General features: G+C 50.5%; 2 protein-coding genes across 4 annotated transcripts in view; one reads left to right on the forward strand and one right to left on the reverse strand.

The window, feature by feature from the left end:
* The window catches only part of LOC126539142 (uncharacterized), a 232,823-nt gene that overhangs the window by 136,398 nt on the left and 72,917 nt on the right, over positions 1–23,508 (reverse strand). For both annotated transcript variants that reach the window (XM_072285451.1, XM_072285452.1), the window contains one exon: positions 8,346–8,394. The gene's annotated coding sequence lies outside the window, so the exon portion shown is untranslated. The remainder of the gene's footprint in view (positions 1–8,345; positions 8,395–23,508) is intronic.
* LOC126539143 (uncharacterized) overlaps positions 1–23,508 on the forward strand; it is a 127,442-nt gene that overhangs the window by 20,233 nt on the left and 83,701 nt on the right. The window lies entirely within an intron of this gene.

Consider the following 23,508-nt stretch of genomic DNA (forward strand, 5'->3'; position numbering starts at 1 on the left):
CTCGGAAAGTTGAGTCCGGTGTCCCTTTATAACGCAAAAGATTCCGTTGATTATGGATGGTATATTAACATAGTCCCGAGCAGAGGATGTCTAAAGTTGTAGTGGAGCGGTCAGGAGCTAGCGCGACAACTTCGGTGCCGCCTTTCGTTCTTACGTCTTTTAAGATTCCGCTCACCGCAACACTGGCGTTTCTGGCATTCCAGAAGCGCAGTTAACCGATCTAACTTAACCTTACGTAGCTTCCTCTTAATGTCAGTACACGTCCTGGCTGCGAACTGCGCCACAGCGAAGGGCTCCAGACAAGTCTTTCACCACTTGAGGGTCTTAACCGTGCACCCAAACGTAAGGTACATAAACGCTTTCACATTTGGCCACAATCGGAATGCAGTCGCGGCGATATGGAATCGAACCCCCGTCTTCCTGCTTTGCTGCAGAACGACTCAGCTACTGAGCAACTGCGACGAGTGACGCAACAAGCGCATGCGCAGTGTGACGAACAAGTCGCATCATATATATCCCGAGGACAAAAAAAAAGAAAGAATTGACCGACGATTACGATACTCCATGGAAGGGTCTATGTTCCCTGGTAGTCTTCTGCGGAACCCGCAGTGAAGCAAAAATTAGCAGACCCAACTCCCCAAAGTGAAATCCGAGAACAGCTCTATACGTGCTTTCATTTCGCGATATATTGGCTTGCGCGGACAATCTGCCTCGTGCGGCACGTTGCAAACGGAGCGAAGTGTGACGCGACTGCCTCGCTAATCGAGAGATCGCGAGAGACCGCGCGCGTGGCTGACGCGAGGTTTCTCGCGGACCTCCCGGACGACTCCCGCTCCACTCTGGCGCCATCTCGTAGCCATCGTCGCCGTAGTGCGCCTCTTGCGCGGCACTGCGCTTTTCACGCTTCCGCCGTACCTTCCCCTCCGCTTTCCTCCTCGCGCTCCTTCGCCCTCGCCGCTTTTCTTTTATCGCCCGGTGCGCTCGTTCGCTCGGTTACGCAGGCAACGCCGACGCTCGACGCAGGAACGGCCAGCGCTAGAATAATTACTTTAATTATGGGGTTTTACGTGCCAAAACCACTTTCTGATTATGAGGCACGCCGTAGTGGAGGACTCCGGAAGTTTCGACCACCTGGGGTTCTTTAACGTGCACCTAAATCTAAGTACACGGGAGTTTTCGCATTTCGCCCCCATCGAAATGCGGCCGCCGTGGCCGGGATTCGATCCCGCGACCTCGTGCTCAGCAGCCCAACACCATAGCCACTGAGCAACCACGGCGGGTAGCGCTAGAAGCTGAGCTCTAAAACACATCTCGTGTAAAGAATGCGATATCATGACACAAGTGACGCCGCCTTCAACTACTGGCATCTACGTCCCCGATGTGTACCGGCTGGTGAAACGAACACTCAGATGCAAACGCCGGAAGAGTGACGGTCGTCTGACTCCCTTCTGATCGTCCGGCGCCGAACCTAACGGAAATCTCAACGATCTCAGCTCCACACCTACTCTGCCACATTACGTAAGAGCATGCTTAATATAGACGCCCTTCCCCTCACCACACACAGCTGGCGGTCAGCCGAGATCTTTAACGCTCTTCCAGTGACGTCATCATCATACTGCATTTCTTTTTCCCCCCAGTCAGCACGTGCGCCCAGTGCGACACTATCGGAAAACTTGCACATAGTATAGATCGATACAGGCCTGATGCCTTCTGCGGCGCGATTTCAAAGCGTATCCATGGCAGGATAAATAGGGGCTGCCGCATTAGGTGGTTCGGCAGAGTTCGTAGAAGAGCTCGATGTCCAGCGAGGACATTAATGATGTCTAGGCGGAAGTCCCATTCGTTGGTTTGTGACGCAACTGCTCGCACGTGGTTACGGGAGTGCGTAATTTGCTCAGCAATTTGTAAAAGCACGGAAGCAAAGGAGTAGAGGAAACAGCGAACGCGTTAGTATGTGAATAGCCTAATCGGCGAGCGTGAGTCAGTAAGACGGGGAATGTGGGCGAGTGAGCTAGAATGGGAGATGGTGAATGGCTATGCCTGAGTGACAATAAACAAGCGGGAAATTTAACTTACGGTGGTGGTGGTTTTGGCTAGTTGGTTTCTCACGTTGTTAAGCGCTCGTCCTCATGTTTTCTGTGTTCCCTGTACGACTAAACATTATAAGCGGGAAAGTAACTGTTGTCGCTGTATTCTTTTCTTTTTTTCTTTTCTGTGTTTGAAACTCTGACACCCTTTAAAGCACATATACAAAGTAAGAGGTGAAGCCGGCGCCGTATCCAGCACCAACATCTGCTTGAACATTGATCCACGATAAGGTGAGTGAGTGAGTGAGTGAGTGAGTGAGTGAGTGAGTGAGTGAGTGAGTGAGTGAGTGAGTGAGTGAGTGAGTGAGTGAGTGAGTGAGTGAGTGAGTGAGTGAGTGAGTGAGTGAGTGATAATCAGTGCTAGTTAGCGGGAGAACTAACAAAGGTCGGTGATTCAGCGAGTGGCAGTGACTGAACGAGGTAGCTACAGGTTCAGGCAGTGAGTCACTGCAAGTGAGTGAGTTAGTGATGAGGGATTGAGTGAGCGCTCAGGCGCACCTGCAAAGAGTACGAAAAAAGAAACTTCATGCCTACCTATTTACTAACGCCATCAAGTGAGTGCCAGCCGTTAATGAGATTTTAGCGCGTCTACAGAAACACGCTTGTCAAGGCCTGGTAGCGCCATTAAACCGTCCGTGTGTGGGGAGGCAGCGCGAAAGTGTCTGCGACAAGCTGCGACTAAATTGCTCGTAAATGAACGACGCCTTGACAGACGCCGGTCGACAGCCGGAAAGAACAACGCCACACCAGCTTACAACACAAGCGCAGTGCCCAGGCTGCAGCATCCATCTTTCGTTGCAAGCGTGCAAGCGATGCCAAAAACAACGTCGTTGCCGGCTATACATACATACCCTGCGCGACCGTGGCGCCATGGAAACGCGGAAGGAGTGTTTTCGACCGCGGGCGAGACACACGGAGCGGAGCTGGGCTTCGCCGGCCGGGCGGATGGCAGGGCAGGATCGCGACGTTGTCATCTCTAACGCCTCATCACTCCAGGGTGGGCAATTAAGCCTCGTTAAACCGAGTGCGTCGTTTCAGCGCGGACTGCTTAATTTGCACGGTGCGTGTAAACGCAGCTGTGTACACACCCACACTAGCTTCAATTACGAGCCCTGCGTGCGTGCGTGCTTCGCCTTCTCGACAGAAAGTAAACAAAAACAAAGGAAAGCAAAGTAAATGAAGAACTACGCTACTCGCCGAGGCATCTATATCGTTTCAGCACTTGAACATACGTAGTAACGTGGTCTTGGACCATATATATATATATATATATATATATATATATATATATGTATATATATATATATATGTATATATATATATGTGTGTGTGTGTGTAAATTAGGGACGTCGCGCAGAACAGGGATCTCGAACGATGTAAACATCAGGAATTCTCGCGTAAGAATGATTTGAAAAAGAAGTCTTAGAAATTCGCTTATGCCAGCAGTCTTGAAAGGCGTACGGGATAACGAGGCATGCAGCTCAAGTGTTACATCGCCCTCTTGTGTGGGACCCCTTGTGAATGAAATAATCTGACACATGACCGCGATTCATGCCCGCCTCATTTAACGGACTCTTTTAGTAAACCGGCACTGCTGCACCAAGGAGTTACCGAGCGTCACAACAGCGGTAAAACTCGCGTTTGGAAAAGTAATTATGCGACTACACGGATAAAAACTTTACAGCCGCTTCACTGGTGTGCGACTTCACCCAGCGGAGTCCAGTAGCCAAGAAAGTGTCGGCGTACGGTTTTACTGCTAGCAGCCGACTAGTGCCTGTTCCAAGTCCTACGTTCCTCGGCTTCCTTAGACCTTCACGACTTTTTCACGGTGGTAGTGGCTATGGCCAACGCTCTTCTCCGGTTCGTGCCCAACTCTTCTCACTATACAGTCCCGCGGGACACGATCAGGTTTGGAAATAAAGAAAATGAGAAAACGAATGACGCCGCTCCGCAGCTGGAAACATAGCGCACCTCAAGAAGGCGCGATATTAGCGTCGCGCGCCCAACAGCGGTGTCGCTTTCATGCACACAACGATAAGCACTTCGGACAGAGAAAACAACGTGGATAACAGCACAGACTCGCGTTCTCCCGAGATAACGACACATCGCCTATGCAGCAGCCCCAACTGTTCGGGACAAAGGCAACAGAATCCTCATTTGAGAGGGAGGGAAGGGCTTACGACGCACGTCAATTGCCTCTGTCGGGTTCCTAAACAGTTCATTGTCCTGTCCCTTAAGCGAGGCGAAAACACATTTCGTCCTTCCCTCGGCGGGACTATTGATCGCGCCTTTAATGTCCCTTAATTCAATTCTTTTTTTGGCGCATCGCAAGAGCGCGGGCCGCCGTCATGGTCGATCACAGAAACCTACGGCGAGCGAGCGAGCGAGCGAATCGAAGAGCAATCGCTCTAAATCAGCTCAAAACCAGAGAGAGAGAGAGAGAGAGAGAGAGAGAGAAAACAAGGGTAGGAAAGGCAGGGAGGTCAACCAGAACAGCATCCGGTTTGCTACCCTACACTGGGGGTGGGGGAAAGGGGAATAGAAAGTGGAAGAAAGGGAGAGAGGAAGCACTGAGTACGTGTGGGAGCGACACCATACACAAGGACACTATAAACGGTCTGTTAAGCCCGTGCACTTCAAGTACCGCACTAGTGCACGAATCGCTTTTCGAGCTAGTGACGGGTGTGGCCACGGTCCGAGTATTGACCGTTATAGCTTCGCTCTCGGCACAGGCATGTTTGGTTAACACGACTGACGAAATATATTCGGACAGTAACGGAAAGAGCAAATGTTCTATGAGCCGACATGCAGCGCGATGCGACGCAGGGTCCTCGCGTAAAAGAGAATATTCTCAGACGATAGGCCGACAGTATTTCACGGCGCATTGCTGCTTACAACGGCTCCCAGTGCAGTGCATCCTGCGTTGTTATTCTACAAGTTCTGCGACAGCGCAGAATACGCGGAAACGTTTCTTTCTTCACTGCATGATTTTTCTAGACGAAAACAATTATTCCTTTCGAAGACCCTCTTATATATGCCACCACAAAGAGACCAAAAAATTTGACTGACAATTACGACTGGAGGACCGAGCAAGGCGGACAGCCGAGGGCCATGGCATCCTGGAATAAGGAAGCCACCCACTTATTGGCGACATGCTGAAGTTCGCCGGCTCTACTTTTTTTAAAAGTTTATTTCATCATCATCATCATCATCGTCATCATCATCTCTATTACGACAGTCCCTAATGCGAAATTTGAGCGCAGCTCTATACGTGTCTTCATTTCGCAATAATTGGCTGTCGCGGGCAATCTGTCTCGTGCGGCACGTTGTAAACGGAGCGAACTGTGGCGCGACTGCCTCGCTAATCGGGTGATCGACAGAGGCCGCGCGTGGGTGATTCGTGGGTGATTCGTGGGTGATTCGTGGGTGATTCGTGGGTGATTCGTGGGTGATTCGTGGGTGATTCGTGGGTGATGCGTGGGCGCGATTCACAGCAGCCGCCGCAGACGGACCACCGCTCATGCAGCGCTTTGTTTCCACATATGGTATCGGTAGACTCATCTTGGGCCAAAGGTATCGCGCATATGTCGGACATTAAAGCTATGGATATGAGCCTTAAATTTTTACTAATCCACAAATTGTAAATATACGAAATGGCAAAATCATTAACGCTATTCCGTAAACAGTTTACGGCATACCGTAGACAAAGACGTCAGCAGTCACGCCAGAGGCACGCCTTGCGACGAAGAGCTCAGCCAAAGGGCATAAATCTATTATAAGCATTGACCGGCTGTCCGAAACGTAGCTGTGTACACTTGACAACTTGTGCAATCATAAAATATTGCGCGATTGTCAAGCTTAATCAACGTGACGGGTTCGGCTGCAACATATTCACGCATATATATTGGCTGTTCTGTTTCGATAAGAGCAGCCGTATGGAACACGAACACGTTTCATATAGGCGGCGTAGTTGAACAAGCCGACACAAGATGTCGCTGACGGCGCTGCTGATGCCAATAAATCACCATCATCAATCACCATCTGCGGTCCGTGTCTCCGGTACAGCATTAACTGCAATGTGTACACGGACATGTAAGCTCTCCTTGACATATATATCCTACTTTCCGGCTGCTGATGCTGAGAAAAAAGCTAGACCGCAACCTCCGCACCAGACTGAAATGTAATGCGGGCAAAAACTCCGCACAAATGCCGAAACAACCGCGGCTGAACGGGAACGCTTGATGGATTTGCATACATATAAAGGCATCCATCAAGGCGCTTGCCGCGCATAAGGCCGGTACAGCGCTGCACCCAAGCGTCAAACGCTGCCTGCAAGACACATGCGAGCATATCCGGCTATACGCAAGGCAAGCCTGAATCGCGTATTTTCTTTCAGGTGGGCAAATAGTGCTTTGGTGGATGTTTCGTGAATCTCATTCCTATAGTGAGAGAAGTTTCGGCTATTGGAAAACGGCACCGAGCTACGCGCGAAGTCTAAAAATAAGCCACCAATACACACACAGGCGTATATACCTCTACGCCACAGCAATACGTCTGTGGTGTGCGGAAACGGGCAGCTCGAAAAAGCTGAGGAGGAGGAGGGAAGGGGAGGGGGGTGAGTGGTGGCGGAAGAATATAGTCTCATTCCCAGTAAGAATACTTCTAGAAACCGCTGCCGGAGACGCCGCAGTGAGGCAGTAAGTGCCTGTACTTCGTGCCTGTATACACGGCGCACATACGAGCACCTTCTCACCAGGCGCGTGAGTTCCTTCCCACCAGGTACATGCAGTACGTAAGCAAGTTTAGAAGAGAAAAAAAAATAATAATCGATCCACGTCGTGAGAAACGTTATGGCTGCGGCATAATAGCGTGGACATGTTGCGCTCCCAATGCGAACGCACTTATAGCTTGCGCTGTGCCTCGACCGCGATTTAGATCACAACGTCAGTAGCACGCTTTTTTTTTTTCTTTTTTTGCTGACACGTGCATAAAGAATGTAACCACAAACAATGCCGGCGCTATATCGCACACTTATAACGTTTAGCTTGATAGATTATGCACAAGTAGCACTTAAAGGGGGCAATAAGGGAGACATAATAGAAAGGATTACACCCATAAAGTATTCTTTTAAACCAACTTTCCTTAATTGCACAATAGTAGACCTTTCTTTTCCCTCTTCTTTTTTTTTCATTTCGTTCTCAAACTGAGGTCACGGATTTCAAAGCGTTCACTCGGTAAATTCAGTCTATGGCTTTTTCTGAATACAATCTCTTCCATTTTTACCGATAAAAAGTTAGCCATAGGACCGAGCAGTAGTCGTCAAAATCCGTGACGTAACGGCAATTGTAGCATGGCAATTTGCTGATACAGCTCAAATTATTTTGGAATGCTAGGGTTTCACGCGCAAGAACCACGATTTATTATGAGGCACATTGTCATTGGGGGACAACGAATTAATTTTGACCACCTGGGGATCTTTAAAGTTTTCCCAATGCACGGGAGAAGGGTATTTTTGCATGTGTAGCCCCCATCGAAATGCAGCCGCGCTGCGGCCGGGATATGATTCCGCGACCTCGTGCTGTAGAGAAATGCTCTCTCTCTCTCTCTCTCTCTCTCTCTCTCTCTCTCTCTCTCTCTCTCTCTCTCGTACAAGGCTTTCGTTTCTCTAGTAGCCCCTTTTGCAACCTTGCAGGACAAAACTGAGTACGACGAGGGCACTGTTGCAGTTTTTAAGGCCAACAGAATTCGACAAGCGGCTGTAGCTTGAACAGATGCTTACAGTGCTGCGAGTGCTACTGTGCTGTGCGGTGACGGTATGCGGTGACAGTGACGGACTGTGATTTTATGACTATGCTCCTTTCTTTCCTTCTTTCTTTCTTTCTTTCTTCCTTTCTTTATCTTTACTTTGTTACCACTTTACCTCCCCCTCCCCTCTCATCCTAGCGTAGGGTAGCAAACGGGACCTTCCCATCTGTTAACCTGCCGGTTAACCTTCCAAAGGAGGCAAATAACACAAGCTGAAACTCATAGCACACGCGGCGCACACATTTCCGGCGAACCACATGACACTCAAGACCGATACGCCAGGCAGCCTATATTTAAACCACTCAGGGTCACGAGTAAACGATACGGGCGGACGCCACCGTGTTTGCACGCGCCTCCCTACGACAACAGTTTACGTAACGACCGCTCTTCGTGCCCTCCAAAACGCGTCCTAAAATGGCTGCGTGCAGCGGAAACTTAAAAACACGAACTTACGTTTTCCTTGCGCCGCTTTGGTCCCTCAAGACTTCTTTCAAATTTATGCCTGAAACGAAAAGACGGGAAGGCATTTTGATGTGCCGATCCTATATATCGACAAATACCACACAATAGAACCCGACGGGAGACCCGCCAGTACAAAGCAGATACGAACACAACCCGAAAAAAAAAAAATAGAAGACAGAAATGCTAAGTCTTAATTTTGGACAAACGTTTGTTCAATCCGAGTACCGTGACGCTAACGAGTGTATATTTGCCAGCCTGGTAACTTTAAATTCCTAAAGATCCCCTGGAAAGAGCAGCGGGGCGAGGGGGAGAGGGGAGCATGGACATTTCGCGGTGTACACACGCACTTTATTAGCCGTCATTTACCTTTACACGCAGCAGACAAGCAGCAGCAAACTTGAATCAGCAGGGACTGACAAGCAAGTGACTTCTTCAGCGATTTTAATGCTGCCGGTCTGGCTTTGTTCGAAGGAATCCCCCCCCCCCCCCCCGGCCCGATGTTCTTTGACCATCAGGCTTATGAGGGTACGGTGATAGACCAACAGCAAAACTTTATTCTGAAAATTTTTTTTTTCGCAAACCTCGACACCGCATTCGTAAAATCGAAGAACGACCGCACATTCGCAAACATTACGAGAAAGATCGAGAGAGTTGGCAAGTATCCGAGAGGCGCCGGGCTGCTTCGGCGGTTCTTCTGCCATCTTGTTCATCCGTCGAGGAAATTCCCTTCTGCTCCCAAACAAACGAAACTTGTGCATTCCCTGTAAATCTCGGATATCCGGGTGGCTTGATTGCACTTATATATATACTTTCTATGCATCCCTTCCCGCGTGCGTGTCCCAGGTTTCGTGCGTTTCTTTTTTTTTTTTTTTCGGATGCCAAGACTCACGTGCTTCCGCGCGCTTTTCTTTTCTTTTTTTCTTTTTTTTTTTTCACGGAGACGCAAGGTCCTCGCATTACAGTAGAGCAGAAACTCGGAAGCCTCCTACACTGTTACGAAGCGTCTCCCATCCGTCAACCTCTGCTGCCAGCGCCTATGTGAAAATATACTGCCGCAAGAACGGGACGAGGAAGGACGAGGAATCAAGAACGACAGTGCTATTACGAAATGGAGCAGGAATTGCAAGGAGGAATATACGACGACAGTGGCGCTTTCAGTGAAGATTGAAAGAAAATGAAATGAGTATGATGGGAAGTGAAGAACAAAACAAAAAAAGTGTGCGTGTTGCATGTGGAGGGGGGCTGCATAAGAAAAAACGTTACATCTGTCACGGAGGCGCATAAGCGCCAGGTATATATATATACACGCGAGAAGATCGAAGACAGGAAACCGAGGGGCCCGATTTTTATTAGTTGTATCATAAGGACCAATCATATATATTTGAAGGAAGTATTTCTTCGGATCAGGTGTTTCCTAAATGGAAAGTGCAGGCTGACGTAATAAAAAAGAAAAGCAAGAACAAATATTTAACTTCAATGTTTCGGCCTGTGTCCGGCCTTCATGTGTATAGCAGAGCAACGGAGAGTCGCCCATGTCCTTAAACGTTTTCTTTACTTTCTCCTTTTCTTTCTCCCTTAATGAAATGGCGTCCCAGCTAACGTTAGTCAAGCTGTTCAACTAAAAAAAAGAAAAAGGATGAAAGATTAGACAAACGCTGTGCAAGACGCGATTCTTATACCAACGGTGTTCGGTGGTCGCCGTGGATCTTGTAAACTTATCTCGGAGCGCTTTTTTCTTTTTAACCTTTTTCTTACGTTGAACAAGCTTGGCTAACGTTAGCAGAGGACACACGGCATACATACACGTACACGACCGAGGAGCGCGAGCAGAGACGGACATCGTATACAGTGCGCGACATTTGCTCCCAATGTCTCCCTCTTTTTTGCAGAGAGGCCCCGTCTGCACCGCTACACCGCGCGTTGTTGTGCCATGCCCCGCTATCGATCGCCGAGACTGCACGCAGTGCCCGCACCCGGAGGGAACAAAAATAGACTGCCGCCGGCGGCGGCTCCAGCGATGCGTCAAGCTGGAGCGCCGCCGTTCGGCCGCGTGTACGACAGCGCGTGCCTTCAGTACGGTGCACCGGCGTGCGAGCGTTCAAATTCAACGTTGAGTTTCCTTACAAAACAAAAAAAACAAAAAAATTGCTAGAGGTAAAACTCTGGCGCTAGTGCCTGTGGGAGCTGCAAGCACTGCGGTACAGCCAGCACGGGAACGACGTTTAGCAGAGTCCGGTCCACTGTTAAAAGGAACACACGATTGCAGACGAAATTAGGAAATTCGCGAGCGCTTGTCGGAATCGGTTGGCGCGAGACAGGGCTAATTGGAGATCGCAGGGAGAGGCCTTCATCCTACAGTGGACATAATATAGGATGATGGTGGTGGTGGTGGTGGTGACGACGAATGCAGAGCGCGTGCAAATCTCCCCCTTTGACAGGTGTCCCGAATCACCCGCGGCTTTGCAGGAGATGACTTTTGGTTGCTGATGCAGCCATCCTCCTCCTAGATCCCTGCGCAGAACACTAACGTGGCACCTGCCGGCACTTGCTGCAACTATAGCGTGCCAACCCGGTGAGAGCTGCACTGGAGTGTTACCTTTAACAGTGGGCTGCACTGTATGGGGATTTGCTTAAACGCCGCCCCCCTGGCTTCAGAAGCCTTTGCGATTCTGCAAATTTATCATAGCCGACAAAAAATATTCCGTTATAAGCGCAACTATTCGCGGTGATTATGCGTATGCGTAGAGTATTACTCCCTTCCCTCGGTTAGGAAGTTAGGAACGCTTCCCGATTTAGGCCAAACAAAGGTAGATAACGCTTAGTAAACAAAGCCACAAAAACGTCTGAACATACAAGCACGAATATCAAGCAAATACATGAACCAACCACCATTCCCATGATGGCTGAACGATCGCAGCGCCGCGGTTCCCTCTAGCGATTACAGTGGGAGGCCCTGTATGCTGTACACTGAACACTGCAGGCGACTGCATGGAACTTGTTCCCCGCGCAATTAATCTCGGCGTACTTGCGACGAAACTGATAGCCAGAAACGATGCGGGTAAGTGAAACGTAAAGTGCAGTCGTGTGTGAAACAAACCAACGTCAGCTTCCCCCCCATGGAACACTGATGAACAGTCAACTCAAAACACAGGCAACCTACGCTCTCCAAAGGCCAGTGCTGCGCCGTTTTATGGCTATATATGACTACGGACTGTTGTACGGAGCGGCACTGGACATGTATCATGCCAAGGAAAGCATCAATGCTCCTATACTTTACGTGCAGTGACGACGGAGCCCGTGAAGAACGGGAAGTGCTTTGTGGGAGGAAGGCCACGGTGTCACATAAGCGGTGACTTCTAACAGCAGAATTTTATTATCATTATCACTTTTTAAATAAATGAAGAAGAGCACACTGCAGCGACTGCATCGGTGGCGCGATCCTTTTGCGAGTACGCCATTACACCAGCCGTGGAGCACGCTCTCGCGTGGCACTATCACGGACGCCCGAGACAAGTACAGAGAGTGAGAGAGAGAGAGAGAGAGACAAAAAAGATAACTCGATACACGGTGGCTGCGCAGGCGACGGCAAGTTTTTCTTGCGCAATATCTCCCAACCTCTGTCCCAATGTCTCCTAAACTCTCTGCCTTTTATCTCAAGGAGTAAGCGATTCTGACATGGTACAAACGCAACACGCTTCTCACCATGTGTTGCACTTAAACCGCTAATGGCTACTATACTACCGGCATACATTGCGGTAGCGGTGGCGTAGTTAAACTCGGCGTGAAATTGGCCTAATCGAATTAGTAGCCGAATCCGTGCCCCATAAACTGACGTGACCGACTGTAGCGAACCTTTTAGGCAGAGACACCGGTACATAACTATGTTACTTCCGCTAACAGTTCTCCCGGCGTCTCCTCGTAGAACCCTTGATGATAAATAATAGTGTTGCATGGACGACCCAGAATGTCACACAGCACCATTCTGATACGAACGATCGCGAATGTGGCAGTTTTTCCAAAGCAAGAAAATCAGTCCTAATGGGAAGCTAGAATTCATCGGTCTAAGATGTTAGGCTCTCCAACGTGAAAACAGCCAGTGTTCCCGATAGGGACTCTTCAAACACAGACAACGAAAATGCAATAATCTCGCTGGCGGAAGGAACACACGGGGTTCCCATTTGCCTTCGGCTACAAAGAGCGGCACACCGCCCGTCTAGTCCTAATTAATAAAGCAGGCGAATAAGCCCCCTGTCCAATCTTCCAGCTTCCTAGTCTCTCTCTCTCTCTCTCTCTGTGTGTGTGTGTGTGTGTGTGTGTGTGTGTGTGTGTGTGTGTGTGTGTGTGTCAAGCGTCGAGACTTGGATGGAAACCGTTATGAGGCGCCTTCATCATGTTTGCAGGGATGTTATCTTTATATGTACTTTTCTCGTCGACTGCCCTATCCCTCAGTGCATCAGAGTAGGCAGTCGAACAGTTTATCTATCTATCTATCTATCTATCTATCTATCTATCTATCTAAATTTTCTTATTCCGACATGAAATCTTCCCGCTCTGGTTTTACTCATCCATAATCGCACGAAGGTGAACACTAAACCTGTGTTCAAACAACGGTTCCTATCAACGCAAATGTCAAAGCTGCACTCACACCCTGTTTCCGAAATGAAATTTTACCGCTCTGGTTTCACTCATCCATAACCGCACACTCTACGTCAATACGAAGGCGAACACTGAAGCTGTGTTCAAACATCGATTCCTATAAACGCAAATGTCAAAGCTGCACTCGCTCCGTTTGCCAAAGGATTTCCCTCCCTAATGGAACTTCTTTCTCTGGCGAAGCAGGGAAAAGGAAAAGTTACCGGCTCCGATAGCAAATCTGGAGTTCCCTTTTCATGACCTTTTCAATTCTGAATCGCCAGTACACGGCTTCAAAACGCTCGTTCTATCGATGCGAAGTCGCCTCGGGTCAAATATATGAACAATGGCAAAGATGCACTGCACACTTATACGGTCGCGATTGCATGGTTCTAGTTGAAATAACCTTAGTTTCACATCTATTCACAATATCGCGTTTGTTTGTAACATACTTCCTACAGAGCTGTTATTCCCAGGCTCAATAAAGATAAAAATCCACAAAAAGAAATCATTCGAAACGTGTTTTCGAAGCTGGATTTCTCGACTAGCGCGAGATCCACCGTACATGCGCGGAAGCCCCTCAAAGTGAAGCTTTTGCAGTATAATACACAGACGGAAGTAGTTGACTGACGTGTACAACATTGTCAGCATATGCGAATATTAGCCTAACCATCTCATTTGCAGTATAGTTTTTTCTTATAAGTTTAATCATGCTAGTCCAACCGTAGCCGTTAGAACTGAAAGGGATATATACCTATATTTCTTTCTTATACCCCGCACACCATACTGAAAGGATGTTTCCGATTCGCCACCATGACCATATGTGGCGCTGGCTAACACTCCACGGGGTACGCCCATAGTACACATGCACAGTTAAACACCCAAGAGACTGCACTGGAGGATGGCATAGCTTAATTATAGCTATATAGCGGTATAGCTTAATTGGTACAACACCGCAAACGTAATACGGTAGAGATGGGCTCAACTCCCACTTGCGACGAATTGTCTTTTCGTCCACTTTCACGGTTTTGTTATTCCTACATTTCAGTTAAACCTACCAGCTGTGCACTCTGCGACCTCATAGAGCGTTCTTGCTTCGTATCGCTGTTACACAGACACTGAGCCCGACAGCTCCCCTTCATCTAACACGCACGTTGGCATACCGCCGTGGCCTCGGAGATCGCAAGGGCGAAAGTCGCACCACGGCGATCTTAGAGGCCACGTCACTGCTGTTGTGCACCAGCTTCCTCAGAGCCTTGCCTTACGCGCACGCTCAGCTGGCAACGATAGGGATACGCCAAGGCGCATTTACAAGCAGCAGCGCCAACACCCGCACCACTTCGCCGTGTAGCTAATTTGAACCCGCGGCGGCCACGTCGGCCAACGGGGCGATACAGAGTATACGCCAGCGGCCAAGATTCGGCGTTCTGTCTCACTTAGAGAAGCACGCGCTCCGGATTTAGCCGGTCTCTACCGAAACTAATCGCCGCTACAAATAACTCCGCGCATCGCCGTCCCTGAAAGAAAAAACCGCGCGAGATATGCGTGCGGAAAAAAAGATAGAAAGAATTCGGAGCAAACGAAATTTCAACACACTCCGAAAGCAAGCTCCCGGGCCCCACGCCAAACGCGACTACGGTGGTCTGGTGAGACGGCGCTGCAGCCTTCCACGACATGTGTGCTGGCCTTGAAGAAGCAGAAGCGAGAGGACGCAACGAAGCGGCGGCGTGGAATTGCACGCGTCGACACCTCGGTCATCGTCGTCGACCTAATGCCGCCTCGAGCCCATCCATCTCGTTCGGACGCCAACGCCTGTTCAAACACGCGGATAGCTCCCGGTGGCCCACCCCCTAAACGGGAGTGGCGCCGCATCTGCACCGAAACACAGCGCGAAACACCCTACCAGGTGGAATGCGTCCAGAAGCGCCTGGAGAAGCTAATCAGCACAGCCCTGGACTGAAAGCTCCCTAAGCTAGCGGCACCTCTGAACTAAGTTTTCATTCATTCATTCATTCATTCATTCAAACAAAGTATGGGGTTTTACGTGCCAAAACCACTTTATGAGGCACGCCGTAGTGGAGGACTCCGGAAATGTATTTCTTTTCTCCGGTTCTTCAACGTACACCTAAGTACACGGTAGGTACACGTGTGTTTTCGCATTTCGCCTCCATCGAAATGCGGCCCCCGTCGCCGGGATTCGATCCCGCGACCTCGTGCTCAGCAGCCCAATACCATATTCTTTCTTTCTTTCTTTCGGCGAGAATGCACACACAGCAGGAAACCTAGGACGCCGCACAGAGGGCTCACGAAGTGTCGACATGATTTTATTTTGTGATATTGGAAATGTTCGCAACTTTCATCACCGGCATTTCTACAGCATGTGAGTTTGTAATGAATGTACAGAACTGGCAGACTAATTAAAAATTTAATTTATTTTACGTGCCAGAAGCACAATGACAAGCCGTGGTGGGGGGCTCCGGATTCATATTGTACCGCCAGGGCTTCTTCAGTGTGCCCGCCAAGATGTACGTACGCGACAGTTCTCGCATTTCGCCACGAAGTCAGCCGGCGCGAAATACATTAGAGGCGGCACGATAGTCATAACACCTGACGCAACACACACACACACCACATTACAGATTGGTGTTACCTTTATACCCGACCAAATGTTACTAATACCGGCGAAACCAAACTGTAAATCAAAAAATGCGCCCCTCTATAAAAAAGGTTATCGTGATACGTGTGCACACACAGGCGGGCATCGCGGCGACAGTCGTTTTTCACCCATTGGTCGAACGCCGCTCGCTGCGAGGCCAAATTTATCTTCCGAAGCATTGCTAATGCTTTTTTTCCCCCAGCCGCTCCCGCACCGCAAACACGGCGTCTGCACCAGGGATCCCGACGCAGACGAAAGCGCGTCGCCCAAATTGGAGCCCAGTATCTGATCGCGGCGCGATCCAGCCGAACCCGGCCGCACCTCCGCTGCAGTGGGCGGCCGGTTAACGTCGCGGCTAAAAGCACTGCGCGCGACAGAAACTGTACGTGCAGGCACGACGACCAGAATAGATGGGGAGTGTACAGGTAGACAGATACACGCGGCCTCCGCGAGAATAATAAACGCGCACGCCGATATCAAGGGTTCGACAAAACGAGCAGCGGGCACAAATAAGAAAAAGAAAGAAAAGAAAGGAGCTGTAGCACGCGCAGCGGAGCCCGCCCACACGGCTGCAGACACAGCACACGCGTGGTGCCGCCGCCCGCGACTTGCCCGCAGAAAAGCGCAGTGACATGGGGATTATAGGCGCACACGGCGACCGGTTGCGGTAAAGAAACGACGGAGTTAGTAACCGCATCTTTAAAGGGAATCTACCCTTTAAAATTATGCGGTTTTACGTGCCAAAGCCACTTTCTGATTGAGGCACGCCGCAGTGGGGTACTCCGGAAATTTCGACCACCCGGGGTTCTTTAACGTGCACCTAAGTCTAAGTAGACGGGTGTTTTCGCATTTCGCCCCCATCGAAACGCGGCCGCCGTGGCCGGGATTCAATCCCGCGACCTTGTGCTCAGCAGACTAACGCCATAAGGCTATTTCACATGGCGCGATTGGGGCGAAAAAAATCGTTCTGCCGCGCACGTCGCAGAGCGATTTTCGCTCACAGCTTCCACATGCGTTTGCGGCAGCGCGATATCCGTCGCAGCGATGCGCAAGGTTGCCTCTTGTTCACAAAGTATCCATGCCTGCATCGTTAAATAAAAACAACATGGAAACTAGTCAAATATTCGAATTTTCCTATTTTTATTCGATAATAGAATAGGTACACCATTTGTAACGTTTAAAAGGGTTGAGACTTTACGACAGCTTGCAGATACGGTGAGTGAGGCGCTGCACAACACCGCAAGTATGAGCGTGCGGCTCGCGCGGCGTCGGTGGGGTGGTTCCGTTTAGTACACTCTAGTTTCGTTGTTACTACGGAAGCCGCATCGTTTTTCCCTGGATGATTATTTGCTTTAGCGAAGAACAAACTACTGTTGAGTGTGCATGTATATAAGCAGCTGGCGTGATTTGTAGGGATTAAGAGCTTGACGACGGCGGCAATCAAGTGGGTACGTGCCTTGTGTTGAAGTGGCGTCCTTCTCCCGATCTGGATAGCGTGCAGCTTCTCCTTTCAAACGAATTGTGTAAGCGAAAGAAAAAAAAATGTATGAAGCTCCTAAGCCGCAAACGCTGGTGGGTACGCCCTAAACATAGCTAGAACTGACGCGCGACATTGCTCCACAGCGCTACCACCGCGCGGAAAAACACACATTGCCCCTCCCACATCGCGCCGATCGCTGCGACTGAGCGACGGCGCGACCAACTTGTTGGAATCCAGTCGCGGAGAGCCCACGACGTCGCGGCGGTCGCTGAGCGACGGAATTCGCTGTGTCGCTGACTGAAAATCGCGCCATGTGAAGCAGCCTATAGCCACTGAGCGACCACGGCGGTTCGTGCTCGCGGGAAATATGAAGATAGTGCGATGTGCCTAACGACGCAAGGCTTCGCTACGCCTGCGCAGAAGTGGAGCTGTAGCGCTCTGCGCATGCGTACAAGTCACGCAGAGCAAAGCACACGTGGGCCATGTCTAGACAAAAGGAACAGTTTGCGGGGAGGCAGTCTCTAAATTAAATAATGTATGTTTAACGTCACGATACCGGTAGCGGGTTACTAGAGGGGAAGGATCGAGAATAATTTTCACCGCCCGGCCTTCTTTTTAACGTGCACTTCAAGTGCCTGGTCTAGGACAAACAGACTGCAGAGGGTGTCTGAGGGAGGGAGGGAGGGAGGACAAATGCGGGGAGTTTAACAATAACGGTAAATTCAATTTGCTACCTTACACTGGGGAAAGGGACGTAAAAAGGATGCAGCATAATGAAAGCTGGTTCCGGCTACAACTTTTGCAGATCCGTTGTCCTTATGAACTATAGCAGCTCAATCGTCATCTGCTACGATGGCTCGTTAGGTCATCTGGTACTATTATAAACGCTCGAAACCCGGCGGAGGTCCTCGCCTGCAAAACGCCCCCGGTACACGCACCGGCCTGCTCGCAACCTGCCCACCGAAATTGGGGAAATAAGGGCTGAACACGGGTCCCCGCGAAACGCCGTCAACGAAGCAATTCCTCAAACGAATTCTGTTTTTCCTTTTTTCTTTGATTTTGTTTATGCGGCAAAAGTGAAAAGGAGAAAGTTGTGGAACCGGTGGGTCCGCAAAGCGCTGTGTTCTATCAACGGAACTATAAACGGTGGTAATTTCGCGATTGCTTTCGGGGACGTCTATGCATGTGCACTGTTTCGTACGCTAATGCATAGTTAACGCAACCAGCCATTACTTGCGATCACTCCCAGTGAAGTACCATCGTACGGTTTAGAAACCGACGGAGAGCGGCTCATTAACCTCGACAAAAAAGAAAAACTGCATCATGGCGAGAAGCTGAACTCCACATGCAAGGCGCTTTCATAGAAATGAGCAAGAGAGAAAGCGAGAGAGGCATAAAGGAGAGATGCCTCGACCTGTAAGCAAGAGACAAAAGAAAAAGAAAGCAAGTAGAAAGGAAACAAGGAAACTGAACGTGAGGTTGGCGAGTGTAAAGGGGTGAAGATGGGTGGCCGCCGCATAATGGTGGTAGCAGCAAGATTGGTGTGTCAATTAATCTCGATGTAATGCGGACAATTTCTCTCCGCCGTTAATGCGGCGCCGATCATCGCACCCCCCCACTTGGCACGTAACAGGTCACCTACGGAAGCATGAGGACAACGACCTTCCTCTCGTCGAGACGACACCGAAAGTGGCGGGGACGCGAGGACCCAACAACGCCAAGTGCATGCGGCTGCCGACCCAGCTGCGGCGCGCACAAGAAAGACTCGACAAGACACGCCCCCCCCCCCCCACCCCCCACTCCCCCTCCCGCCAAGGAGCCGACGACAACACGGAGATTCGCCCACGATCAAAGTGGCAAGGGCCGCTTATCGGGCGCCGGCGCCTACAGCAGAGCCTGCCGACCGTCTTGCAGTCCTCCTTGACTGGCACGGGACGGATATGATCTCCACCACGACTCACGTTCCCGAAGTCGAAAAACACTATATGGGTACAAATGTCAAGAACATTACAGATAACAGCGAAATGACACTGAAAAGAAAACGAGGAAGATTACCAGAAATTGGCTTTTATCGCCACTCTAGGCGAAAGGCTATAGATGAAATCGCCCCTTTTGCACCCAAACAAAGGTACATAACCAGTGGCGAAGAAAATTCGTGCTCTCCCAGGAAGAAAAGCTATTCCGCGATGAAGGTGAGCATCTCTCGCTTCAGGCGGCCCGAGTGAATGCCCAATAACACAGACCCAAGAGGTCACGCTGCAGACAACACGAAATATATATCCAACGCGACTGAGCACCGCAACCGGGCCTGAATATCCGCTGAGAAGGAATAAGCTCCACAGTGCATGTTCTGGAAGACAGAACTTTGACGCGGAATGTTCTTGAAACATCCAACAGGAGAGGTATGTTCTCGTTGTTACAGACTCCGCCGTCTCTTGTTCATCCTCGAAGGAGAGATCTTATTTTTCATTCCAGAAATCCACAGGACGGCCTGCGCAAGCAGCAATCCGTTAGCAGACGAACAACGAAACACTGCGGGCCAGCCGCTTGGCTCCGCAGAATGCAACGCGCCGTCAGCGCACGTGCGAGTGTTATTCTGTCCACCGCCCACTATTTTTTGGGGAACTCGCTCGCAAAACTGCCCGCGCCAGTGCACGGCAACCGACACTTCCAGGGTGTTCAAAGTTCAACATCTCGGGGCTGACGTGTCCCGGTCAGCCCGTATTTGTTCGCCCGCTAATCGATCGCCGTGGCACTCCAGGAGAAACAAGTGAGAAAGATACCGCGATTGCCAGGACTATTTCCGGTGCACGTCCAATCGTTGCAGAAACACTCACCCTCCAAGCCAACCTCTCTCTCTCTCTCTCTCTCTCTCTCTCTCTCTCTCTCTCTCTCTCACTCACTCACTCACTCACTCACTCACTCACTCACTCACTCACTCACTCACTCACTCACTCACACACACACACACACACACACACACACACACACACACACACACACACACACACACACACACACACACACACACACACACACACACACACACACACACACACACACACACACACACACACACACACACACACACACACACACACACACACACACACGTGCGAGAACAACAAGGACGTACAAACTCGTCAGATGCTGCGCGCAGAGGATGCAGCATCGGTATTTGACGCAAGCAGGAATTTCAGAATCTCAGATCACTGATCCCAGCCGTTTCGATGAGATACTGAAATTCCATCGAAACGGCTGTGACATCAGTGACCGAAGTGATGAAGGGCACTGCTTCGCGCAGGGTTCAAACAAGTGATGCCGCGGACAAACGTTAAGCACCGTCAACAAAGATATCGCACGCCGAGGGGCAAGTGCGAGTCGGCGCGCGCGTACGCACACACGCACGCACACACGGGAAGTCTATAAGAGGGCGACCAACGTCCCTGCGTGGGCGTGGCGCCTTCTGGAAAAGAGGAGCGGTGTCAGCTTTCCATACCCGAAGCTCAGCCCGCATAGTTTTGCGCCGCCCCCCCCCCCCCACCCCGCCCTCCCTCGCGGTGTTCCGGTCTATGTGCGCACGCGCATCGACTTTCTCCCTCTCCACTCCTGCCAGCGACATTCAGCCGGTTAGATGTCAAGGTTAGCGGACGGCGTTTGATAACCAGGTCAAGGAACTCCACGTCAGAAGGGTGGTGTTACTGAGCAACGTCGGCTGGCTTTGCGATTCAGTTAAGGCTTTGAACATTTGCCGGGGAGAATAGCAGATTTAACCAGGCAGTATCGATAGCACTGAATAAGCCTGTCCTGTGCCCGCTGAGCCTAACATCAAATTAGCATCAGTACTGGTATGCGAAGCCTAACTGTACACTAACGAGTTCAGCTTCTGCTGAAAACCCCGTCTCCCAGCTTTTCGTCGAATGGCAATATATGTCTACATCAAAGTTAACGTACGGTCAGTGTTGGAAGTTACAAGGCCACAGTGTACGTCATCGTGGCGACAGTTCTTGCCAAATCTTCAGCACCTCAAAACGCATATGATAAGGCTTGAGGCCCGGCAGCGAATTCCGCTAGGCGGACGGATACCAGATCAATCGCTGACAGGATACCATACTAGACAAAACTCATTCGGCGGTTCTCTTTATTGCAGCTTAAACAGCGTAGAAAGCGAAGTGGACGACAGTAAAAATCTCTATCTTTACTGCCAGCAGCAGCCGCCAAAGGCCACTTCCTTTCACTCGGGAATTGCTGTCGTCTTTGTTGGCCTAAGATCCGCCGGCGAGAGCCATACACACAGAGAGAGTACACGAGTTTCGATAACACCTCAAGGGTCCCATCCCGGATAACGACGCCAGCCTTACACGAGTTAGCCCTCTTTTAGGACGGACGAAGAAAGGTGTGACGAACTGCGTTTCAAGCACTTTCTCTACAACTGATACCGGAATACTTGCGCCGGCCAGAGTCGGGTCTCAGGCAAAGGATGCCAAACTGCAACGGCGGCAGCAGCAGCAGCTGGGAGAAAGCGTACGAGGGCGCGGCCCTCGTTGAGAGACCGTCAACCCTGCGTCCGAGAGAAAGGGGGCGTTGGCGCCCCGCGGCAAACACCGTCGCAGACGCGTCAGCAGCAGCAGCAGCAGCAGCAGCACCCTCCACACGCACACACACTCGACCACATCGACGAAGCCGCCGCAAAGTCTTCGTCCTGCCCTATCAGCCGCGGTGGTGCATGCGCTGGCGCCACACGGCGTGTTTACATTGCTTGGCTCGCGATACGGTAGTAGCAACGCAGTTATTCGAGCGAGAAGAGAGAGACAGTGATGGCGCGACGGCGAGACGCGTCAAGACGAGACGAGACAAGGCAAGAGGGGAAAAAAATAAAGAATAAAATGGTGCGGCAAACAAACACAGCTGGAAGTGAGAGTGGTATAGTGCACCAACGTGGCTCTGTGAGTGGACCGGAACTCGTGCTCCTCGAGCCGCTTTTGCAAGCCGCGAGTCGGTCGCGGTCACTGATCCCTCGCGGCATTTTATACGGCGTGGCGAGGAGCACGAACGTGCACGCACCAGCGTAACATGCTGACCACAAGGCTGTGGGTGTGTTTTCTTTGAACTGGCTCGTCGTGTCGTGTCGGGGCACTGGCCCCAACCGGGCAGTCTATACGCGTGGTGCCTCCTTGAACTTGTCAGTTGTGTACGCTGTATACGCGTGTGTGTAGCACGTATGAGTGGGACGTTATTACGTACATCGCGTCTGTCATCTGTAGTAGAACGCAAGGAGCACGGCCAGGCGAACATTTATACGCATATGAAGGAAGTAGTTCATCGGATCCGGTGTTGAATAATTGAAAGAAATGCAGGCGCACGTTATATATATTTGGTATATACGTCAGACTACCATACACCAAACTCCAAAACACATCCACACTGTGCGCATAACCATATCGCCTGACATTTCATAAGCCGGTTAGAGGGCGCAACTGGTTAGGCTTTCCTTCCTAAAGACGTACCGTTTATGGTAAAACAGGTCAGAGACTACTGAGCCATTTTTTTAGAGAGCCGATTAGAACTACAGAAAGCAGGACGAGTTGCTAAGCGTTCGTGTTTTGAAAGGCGGGCGCGGAAAACACAGACACTAAATTAATGACAACCAAACAAGTCTATCTGCCGCACTATATAGTACTGGCACCGAACGAGCTAGGCCTCGTCCTGTATAAAAAAACCATTGTGGACTAACGCTCTCTTAATTTTCTTAATTATTTTTTTTTCTTGTCCATAATTTACTTCGTATTTAGCGGATGTGTCCAGAGAGCCCTGTATGCAAACAGCAAAAAAAGATTACGACGTGAAAACAGAGTCACTCGTGTTACTTAGCGACTAAACCTAACAACGATGCAGACACGTAAGCCGCGCTGAGCTCTGAGCGACCCGCTTCTCCAAACGCAACGAAGGCGGGAGTTTATAAATTGAGCTACAAGACAACTCGGAACCACTCCCCCGTCCTCCCCATCGACGTCCCCTTCGGACACACACACACACACACACGCGGCGCCGGCGTCTTCGTTCCGGGACTCTTGACGAATCGGATTAGCGAGATCGGCTAACGGCGAGCGGCGCTCAGCGAGCGTGCCAGCTAAGAGCTATACTAATTGCAGGACGCGAAGTCTCGCTCGACCGCGCAGACACACACGTACACCCACACACACACACAAGGGGGGGGGGCGACTTCCTTTTCCGAAGTGTCGGACAATCCGCTTTGGCTTCGATCGCCTGCCGCGCGGCTACGCGAATAGGCGGAAATCCCGGAATCCGGGAGCCTCGCGATCGCTACAGCGACGCGCGGGTTCGCGTGATAAGACACCGGAAGATTGCTATGTCAGCACACTAAG

This window comes from Dermacentor andersoni, chromosome 11 (assembly GCF_023375885.2).
Source record: "Dermacentor andersoni chromosome 11, qqDerAnde1_hic_scaffold, whole genome shotgun sequence".
NCBI lineage: Eukaryota > Metazoa > Arthropoda > Arachnida > Ixodida > Ixodidae > Dermacentor > Dermacentor andersoni.